Source organism: Rhagoletis pomonella, unplaced genomic scaffold (genome assembly GCF_013731165.1).
Source record: "Rhagoletis pomonella isolate Grant_MI unplaced genomic scaffold, Rhpom_1.0 Rhpom_scaffold_00008, whole genome shotgun sequence".
Taxonomy (NCBI): Eukaryota; Metazoa; Arthropoda; class Insecta; order Diptera; family Tephritidae; genus Rhagoletis; species Rhagoletis pomonella.
In genome coordinates, this window is record NW_023458562.1 from 16,060,093 (window position 1) to 16,070,492 (window position 10,400).

Genomic DNA, 10,400 nt, shown 5'->3' on the forward strand with positions numbered 1-10,400 from the left:
TGGCTAATGGCTTACCTACGTTGTCTTCTGTTTTTGTTTTCCTCTTTTCAGTGTCAACAGATTCAGAGCTTCCACGCATATGACAGCTTTTGACTCGAGGCAAATAATACAATAAAGTCAAACTTAGATGCTGGCGTTAATTAAGTTACCTTTTGTTGTTGTGTGTGGAAGGAAATTAAAGAAAACCATTCTAGTTCCCAAATGGTCATGGTCTTCTGGGTTATGATACAGTCAGGAGACAATAGCCGACAATAACCTACGCAAGAGTGGATGTACGCTTCTTTTCAATTCCTCGACACTGCACTTGAATCGATGAACTGTTAGGCCGCCAGCTTAAGGAGTTTTTTTGCTTTTCAGCCAAAAAAATTGCTATTGGCACCTCCTAATATTCGGGAGGTTGGACATAAATCCCGTCGACTACACTGAGGGCTCGAATTCATATTCTTCTGTGTTTTCAGCGCTTTAGCCATTCATGGTGGATAAATTTTGCCTTCGTAGTTTAAGTATTTATGTTAACTTATTATGTGGTTGCTCTTATAGTAGTTCGCCCTGATCTTGAAATATTTTGTAAGTCGCCTAACTTTCTGGTAACGTTTTCCAATATTTTTCCTTCCAGACAGAATTTAAAACACATCGCACTCCCCTATTTCGACCTCTCTCTTCTTATCACGGTAAATACTTTCCGTCTCTCTTCAACTCCCCATATCGGTCCTACAGGGTCGCGTTGCGCTCCGCCGTAGCGTAGCTCTGAATGTTTTTTCTATGCAGTTTTCCAAAACCTTGGTGACGGTTTCTGGCACTATCTTACGAATTACTTCTCAATTTTCGCCTTGAGGACCTGAATCGTTAATGGATTGTTCGCATAATATTGGTCCTTCACGACACCTACAAAAAAGTCAATCGCAGATCCGAGGTGGCTAATTAACATCACCAAGATGGCTGATGAAAAGATTTCAAAAGTTGGCGCACATAAAACCGATTGCTCTACTAGTTAACTTCTCCGCAGATATAAAAAGGAAAAGGTGATCTTTCCAGCATTTCCATTTCATTTGTATTAGTTCGGAACGTTGCTGAAGCATACAGCGATTCATTTCGTTCCACGGAGATATGATACAGACCTTCTGTTAAGGTGTTCAGCGGGAAACAGCTGTCACTGTCAAAGTAACATATGAATAATAAATAAACTATATAGACAACCATTTATTGTTGGATGCCAATTTTTTCCTGCACAGACCTATGTACCTATCGTGGCTGCAACCAGGTAGTGGGACGAACCGATTTTAGCCCACAGACTGCACGTGTATGCAAACCACTGCAAGCGTGCCATCCGTCTATAATGACAGGATCGATTTGGTTTCCCGTGCGTCCTGTTGCGGAGTGGATTGGTGTGAGTCTGCTAACAGACGTTCCGCCGTGGAGGCTGAATTTTCCCATGGTGGAACAAAAGAGCACGACTTGACGAGGCGGTGCTCATAAATCATTCCAATCGCATATACGAAAGGTCTTTGATTGCATCGTCCTTCCCATCCATTTGTTGTAGATTGTGGCAATAATCACCGGAGCGAACGATAGTATTCAGCGACAGAGTTTCCCTCCCACAACAAACCCGATACCGACTTGGTACTCTTTTAAGCGGCAGCTTAGTAGATGCTCACAAGGAATCACAGGCTTCTTGTCTTAACGCGTACATCGCATTTCATGGATGGACATCAACTAACCGCGCAGAGACACATTCCCCAACAATCCAGGTGCTTGCCCTCAAACCATATTTCTTTAGCATTTTCCGTGATTGTAATCATAAAAAGCGGGTCTCATCCGAGGCCTTGTTTTACCTTCCATTAGAAGTAGTGCAGCCGAACTTTATGCTGAAGATGCGCTCTAGACTTCAGTGGACTTTTAAACCGAGTACTTCGGAATGGCCCCGCTGAAGCATTTTTTTGCCATGGCTCAAAGTTCCACACAGGTTGGTTAACGCATCTAGCAAGTGGCGTGCTCACACTGCCCAGGGTGTACGAAAGCGGACGCAAGAGTAGGAATTGAGTATAGTCGAGCATGAAATCACTGTGTAGCTCACAAATTAATATCTGCGTATATGCAAACGCTTTCGTATGCAGGCTTTTCATAAGTTATTAATGTACATATATGTATACTTGTGCTTATATATAACTATGTGTATAAATACATTTTCCAATGTAAAGCAACAACCCTTTGGGGCGGAAATTTGATTTGCATTTAATCAAACTAATACTTTTTTGCTAGTGCAACGAAAAGTAAATATAAATGAATTCAAAGTAAATGGAAGGATATAGAACAGCTACAAAGCAAGAAAAAAGAACAACAAATGAAAAATTACGTGAAAATAGCAACAAAATGGAGAGGTATGAAAATCGCACACAACAACAACATTATCGCACAACGTAAACATAAAAAGGTGATAAAAAAGTCGTTCACGAGGCGCCATTCAGTGACCACCTTTCGGCGCCACACAGACGCCACTGACCTCTTCCACTTGCTGTATGGCAGGTACTGTAATGGGATGTGTCGGAAGCTTAAGAGGGGTAATAAAAAAGATATAGGGAAGCGCACATAACTAGGCCACGTAGCGCAGGCAGCGAATTGCAGTACAACAACGAAATCGGAGTGGGAAATTCGGGGTGTAAACATACTGGCAGCTACAACCAAACTACAAAAATGTATACATATGTTCATATGTATAGGAAAAAGTAACAACAAATAGAGCAGTGCAAAAAGTAATGACTCACCATCACCAATCGCTTGTTGTGCTGTTAAGAAAAAGAAAAAAAAAAAAGGTAGCAACAAAACTGATGTTACTGATGGCGCCTTTTGATGACAGCCACTGATGGAAAGGCTACAGCTACTGATGCCAAACTGCTGCCGAACTGCCGGCAGACTGGCTAACTGGTTCATCCATCGGTGCATCGGCATTGGCCTTACAGCTGGTACTCACACTCACTCCTGTTATGGCTACGCAGTAAAAAGAAGCTACTGTAACTTGTTGATGGCAAATTTTAATTTACGTCAATTGTTTATAGCGCCAAAGGTGGACGGAAGCAAGCCACCGACAGCAGTGAACAGTGGATTTTATGCGAACTTTAATTTCGGCTATCAAAGTGAGGCGGGTAAGCGCGAATCTGCAATGAAAATGTAGTTACAATTAAATTAAAAACTTGAAATTGATATGGAAATGTAAGTGAAAATTAAAATGGAAAATGAGAGCAAGCGCTTGCAATATGCTTGCAATCAGGTGACAAAGTAATAAAATAAATCATGAATATTTCGGAATTTCAAAAAGTACAGAAGTATAAGTTCGGTTACCAGGATACACATTTGTGGTCATAAGTGGGTGGGCGGCACCCCAATATCCAAGCATTTATAATAATCTAATTTTCTGCTAAGTGGTTAATTCAATAGTCGATTTTGAGTCAATTAGCTTCAGTAGTTACTGATTTATTGCAATTTTCATGTTTCAGTAAATTACCGTTATATGGGAGGTGGGCGTGGTTATTGCCCGATATAGAAGGTTTTCAACAAATTTCTTAGCTGGACCCTAAGCAAGACTGGTACCGAGTCTGATTCTGATTTTCAACCTTTAGGCTGTTACAAACAACTATTATGTGAACAAAGTTATAGTACCCTACCCTACCCTAGTTGTAGGCAAAGTGTCGGCTAATTGAATTTTAAGTAAATTTTAGTAAAACACAGCGTAGAGAAACGACCAAAAGGGAAGTAAAAAATTATTTAGTATAGGTTAGGTTATTCTGACTATGTGACCGCACCACATAGGCCAATATGTCCCTAGTAATGCCAGATGGAGATAGATGATTAGTTAAGTATATTCGAAGTATACATCATTTAGGGTGTCGCCATTTCGATAAACTCAGTCTCTGAAATTCTCGGTTTGGCCTAATCAAATTCCTTTCACTTCAGTCGCGCGAGGAACCCACGCAAAGTTTATTTACCTAAAAGCATAAGACTTTATTCGCATAATTTCATTTTTCAGTCCTCCTCCTCCTCGTATAAAGAATGGACACGAAAAATTTTGTTCAGCCGAAAATCATTATAAAAACTTATTACACAACCTACGAAAAGAGTTTTCTACTTTATCATCTTCTTTATTAAGCTTACTATATTAAACAATAAAACTTATTTCAATTATCTTCATTATAAACAAAATGGCGCAATTTACATTTGAGCTCTCTCATTAGGATATATAACCCGTGACTGGCATACCAGTTCATGCCAAAGGGGCTTTAATGGCACAATGCTAAATCGGGACAAGAACAGAACTGAGCCTTTATGTTGCTTTATTAGCGACAGCAAACGATATTGCAAACATTCCTTCATACAAATTTCTTGATTTATGGAGCCCATGATTTTTTGCTCTCGTGCGACACTGGCAAATGGCTTGCCACACCAAGTATTTATTAGGGCAAAAAAATAACAAAAAACAAGGAACTTGTCCAGTATTTTCAGCTTGAAGGCATCTTGGACTCCATTTATCATCGTTGCATTATAAAACTCAGCGCCCCGAATCTGCTTAAAGGCTGCTTCGAGGTATGTTTCCTTGTTCACACATACTTTTTCGTGCTTTTTGCACAAAATATTCTCCGAAAGCTCACACTTCGCCGCACACATTTTGAAGAGTGCGTAGAAGTTTCAAAAACTAGACACGCGAAATTAACAATGACAACATACCCTATGAATGTATATACCTACTTTTTATTTACAGCTAGTTTTACGCAACTGATGAGTAAACACAATTGACTAGTTTTTTTCGTGTCCATTCTTTATTAAACATTTATTTACCTTTAACGATTTGCCATACATTCAGAAGTCCAAGTAACGATGACTCAAATTTCTGCTGTATTATGTTCATTAGACCGTACTAACTTACAACCAATAAAAAAAAGTTGTCGTAAGCCCCTGAGTCTAAATTTTTTTTTTTCGAACTTAGGGGCGCCTTTTTACATATTTTTTTAAATAGTTCTACTGAAGTAATGAAAATGTGTACTTGCTTAGCAAAAATTTTATTATTTTTGGTGAGCTTTAATTTACTGACATAAGGATGGTACGCTAGTGTGATATTAATTGAGATTTGGTGTGAAAGTAGTAGAACGTGGTAACTGAGATCAAAGAACTTAAAAAAAAAAATCTTCTCGAGATACAAATATTAATTTATCATACTTTAAGATTCGATTGTAAATGCCGAAGCTATAAACGAAAAATGTAAAAATGTAGAGGTCGCACGTTCGGTCAAAAAAATTCAAAATCATTTTGCCTTGCAAAAATAAATTAGGTGCAGGAGTGTACGGCGAACTTTTTTTGCCGCTACGTTCTATATGCAAGCCATTGCTGCCATATCTACATATGTATGTATGTGTGTGTGTAAGCCTCTACATAAAATTCAAGTAAATTCCAGCAAAATACCAATAATGCTAGGAAATTTAATTTTCTGTATTTGACTAGTTTAGTTTTGTCTAAAGCTATTTTGAATCCAAACGAGCGCATGTATCGTAATTGAATTTAGGTCAAATAAGACAAATAAAATCTCTCTTCGACGTAAGTTTCTTTACTAAATAAGTGTAAATAATCAACAGGATTTTCAATTTTACTATGTAACTTTCTTATGTGGATTTAGTAATGAAAACACAAAACTTTACCAAAATATCTAGAGATTATTTGAAATTCCTTTGTTCTAAACTCGAAAGCAAAAAGTGTATGGAATATTTCTTGTAATTGGAAGAAAATTAAAAAAATTGTATAGACTCGAACTTGCGTAACAAGTAAAATAAAAATACAGCTGCATATATATGTAAACTATGACCTTTCATTGCTGATTTATTGTTTAAATCACAGAATAAGTTATTTATAGTTATTGCTGAATAGGCATACATATTTACATTCAAGTTTCCATTAATCGACTGCAACATAAACACTCTCAAGTCTTTTAAAGTATGTCTTCTTTTTCACTGCTGTCCACCATATCAACACCCCATAGAATAGGATGCGCTTAATGATACTATCATTATGATAGCTGTGAATATCCCATGTGAAAGAGCGAGTGAAAGTCCCCAAGTACATTCCAACACCTTCTTACATGTATGCAGTGCTTCCGAGGCCTTCCTCACCCGAGCGGTGACAATTTGCTGTGCAGTGTCTATGCTCGTCAGTAATTTATTAAAAACAAACGCACATAGCAGTGGTGATAACGCCCTTTGCTGTGGTGTGGCTCTATGCACGTCTCGTGTAACCCCGAAATTTTTCTACAGCGTAGCATGTTGCTTATTCAAGCCGCAAGAAGATGGTGTATCCCTACCGAGATAATCCCTTCTATTAGGGCTTGTTTCGAAACGTTATTAAGCGCATCCACTATATCTAAAAACATTCCTAAAGAGTATTTTCCATTTTTCATGGCTCCTTCTATCCGTCTAACATTAGCTGTATCGACTGACTTACCTTTAGTAGTAAATGCGCTTTAGAGAATTGTTCATCATCTAAGTTTTCCTGTACGTATACATCTATTAGCCGTTCCAGAGGTTTTTGTAGAAAGAATGATAGGCCTATAATATTTGGAGTGCACATGGCTGATTTTGGCAGGAAGATTACATGATGTACCTATGCAGTTCTGCCTGCGAATAGTTCAGGTACTGCAAACTTTTGTTTCCTGTTTTTGAAGCACGGCCGGGAAAATACCATCAATGCCTGGTGATTTAAATCATGAGAAGGTATGCGGTCAGGTCTGGCCCTTTGGCTTTTATTTCTATCGGCTCGGACTCTGGCATTCCTGCTCTGAATTGAGCTCCGAGTAACTACACGAGTGATTCTTCGCTGTTCTCGAGCCATGTCTTATCATCAGCCCTAATATGTCCTTGTTCCTTTAGATACAACTTTCCTTAGCCTTGCAGTCTCTGAGGAACTTTCTATGCGGCCATAGAAGCTTTGTAATGAGCTTCTGTCGGCCTTTCTTATTTCGTTTTTGTAAATCTTGAGTACATCTTGGTACTCCACCCAACATTGGGTGGTTTTCCGCTGGGGTGAAGAGTTTCTTGACTTACCTTCTGAGAGTTCCCTACTCGGGGTACAAGCAAGGTGTTTTGGTTTTACTCTTGGTCCTTCTCAGAGGGCACGAAGCTTAGAATGCTTTTACTAGGATAGTTGTTGAGTGTATATTGGCCTTTTCTAGGTCCTCTAAATTCTGCAGCCGCGAGGGCGTCTGTATTCTATCTTCAAAGATTTGTCTGAATTTTGTCCAGTCACTTAGTTTTGGACTTCTGAACTGATCCTCTTTTCGCACTTTATTTAGAAGAATATGAAACCCTATATACGAATAATCAGAAAAGGCGGGCCTACAAGGGGTCTTCCACTTTTCTAAAACTGTTCCATTGGAAGAAAGGGTTATATCTAGAACATGCTTTGACGTTGATCCTATGTAAGTAGGTTCATCACTTATATTTACGATCTTTAGGTTAGTCTGAAGTAAGCAGCAAATTAGTGAGTCACCTCGTTCATTAATGTCGCAACAACCCCAAATGGTATGATGGGCCTTCGCGTCCGCGCCCATATCTACTTGTTTTCCTCTGCGCTTACCGTCTTCACCAAGGTCCTCAGCTCGTTTGGTGAAGCCATGCTCCTGGACCAACGCTACGTCTAACGACTCCACCTCCAACACCCAAAACAAAAATATTGCAACAAATTGTATCCAAACAATTCGCAATTACAATTGCAATTGCATTCAATCGCACTTAAGTAAAAGTGTGATGACGACGAAATCGCCAATTGAGTTTCGATTAAATATTTAATTACGCCACAATTACGTAATTCACACATACTTATACAGAAATATTTGTGCTGTAAACAAGCATTGTCTGACTTGGAACAACAAAATCGAGATGGTTGCCAGCAATGCGAATTTCAAGAGGAGGCTAAGTACCCTCCAGAAAAAAATTATCAATTGATAAAAAATAACCTGCTTGTAGTTAGCTATTTTGCGGGGATTTCTATAAAATATATAACTTGTAGTTAGATGCAAAAACCTAACTTGAAACAAGTGGACAAGTAATGCAAGAGTAAAACTCGAGATTGTTTTCTTTAAACGCGTTTCTATTTAAATATCCTGCCCTTCGCAAATACTTTTTCGAATTGAGGACAAATAAAAGGAATATCGAAATTTGATATTATCATTTTGAAGCTATGTCTGACGGAGTTCGAATATGGGACCACCTACAGCAGAGTATGTAAACAAATATGAAATGTGATAAAATAAAGTAAATAAATAAAAAAAAATTTAAAATAAATAAAATATTTTGTTGATATTTATGGCCAAAAGTAGTTAGTTACAAGCTAGTTACATCAAATACAGAGGTAAACCACCCTTGACTACATCCAATGCAGAGGTAACCACCCTTGACTATTTCGCGGCCATCGCCATAGAAATATAGTTAACTTTCGTCAAAGAAAATATACAGATAATAAGTGACTTATAGCTCCTTCCTAATCAACTTAAAGTTAGCTTATAATTAGATACATTTCCTGCAGGGTAGCTCAAGCGTAAGTGTGTATGTGTGAGTGTGTCTATTTTTTTAATACAAATTAAATAGCTAGGTGCATATGTATGTATTTTAAATATATGTATGTATTTGTAGTTGTTTTTACTTGAGTATGTGTGTGTTTCTTTTTACAAATATGTTGCAACTTGCGTCCAGCTGAACTTGTTAATGCCTTAAGCGCCGCATTACTTGGTACTTATACATACATATATAGTACGAGTACCATACATACTCATAGATGGCAAGCTGTTGCTTTGCTTGCTGTTCATTTTTTGCTTTTCTTACGTAGCCATTGCCCTTTAGTAGTCGTATGTAAGTTCACTTTTGTTCTAGTATTTTAGTAGCCTCGTTAGCAATATGTTTGCTGTTTTAGCAGCCATTTTAAAAATTGCTATACTTACGTGCAGCCACACTGGCCCAAACACACTTCCATCTCTGGCATTCTGGCATGAACAGACTTAGCACATGCATTTAATGACTGCTACTGCTGCCGCTGCTGCTCTCGCTTGAAAACTAACTAGCAATTTTCCCACTTTTTGTTTCGTTTTCCTTTGAACCTTCGTTCTTAACTTGTCCGACTTTTGTCTTAGTCTAAGTCTACTTTACTCGCCGCGAGTAGCTGGTGGTCAGACACTCTTACATTAATGCCTCGGGTGCAGTATGTGGTTTGTTGTTGTTGGTGTTGATTCTAGTTTTTCCCTAAAACTGTGTAGATGGGTAATTCTTTTTACTATGAACTGTTTTGATTTGACTCCGAAAGCAGTACCATGAGACTACTTAGATGAGCAAGTCGACTTGAGTAGATGATGATTTGCATGCATTTTGTGTATTTTAAAAGGTTACTCTGAAAGCTACTGCTATTTCTCTTGCATCCTTCTACTTGACATTGGTGCTCAACTGGTGGTGCATCGCCGGCGTGTGTCATAAAGCAAATTACAGGAGTACTCTTTTGTCCTCGCTTGCTCTTAATACTAGTACCGGTATGGCTACATCTTCTGTGAAGAGTTTGTTGTCCATATGGGAGCATATACAGTGCCGGCAATTTCAATAAGACCCTCTTTTGATCCTCAGTATTGAGAGTTTTCTGTTTGTTTATTTAATGCTCCTTAATTTTTTATAAAAATATAGCATATTCTATAAAAAACCATGCAAATCAGATTATCAAACTCTGAAAAAAAAATCGGCATAAAAATTTCAACTTAAAAAAGAATTATAATTTTTTGAGTATGCAGCTTTATAGCCCGTTCAATTGAGAATTTATTTTTACCGAGTGTGCTGCGCATTTTATTCCACGTAACGTATGACCAAAATGTACAACACCCTAGGCAGAAAGTTCTCAAAAATCATTGATATTTCTTAGCTCCTTGAAATGTGGCTTTATTAAACTATAAAACTGAAAATCAAAAAAAACTTAAAACAAAAACGTTTTATTGAAATGTGTTATTTGTTATTTATCGGATTCACATGGTTCTTGTGAAAGAAGATGCTATATTTTCTGAATTATTATGGTGTTTGCTATAGAAAAGCCTATAATTAAAAAAAATATATAAATATTAAATAAATAAAAGGAAAATTGTCAACACTGAGGACCAAAAGAGACTATATACAAGTACCGCCTTTTTCTCTTTTTTATTCTACTCGCAAAGCAAGTGCACTGTGAGATTTCTGTATTAAAATTTCGGCGTGACCGCCTTCCTCTGAATTGAAGAAGAAATCGGATAAGCCGATCTTATCTTTGTGTAGGTCAATCTGAAAAAACCCAACCCACGCGATGGACAGACCGGGGAAGGAGGACTTGATTTCACTTGTCACTTCCAATAAACGTCAGTTGGC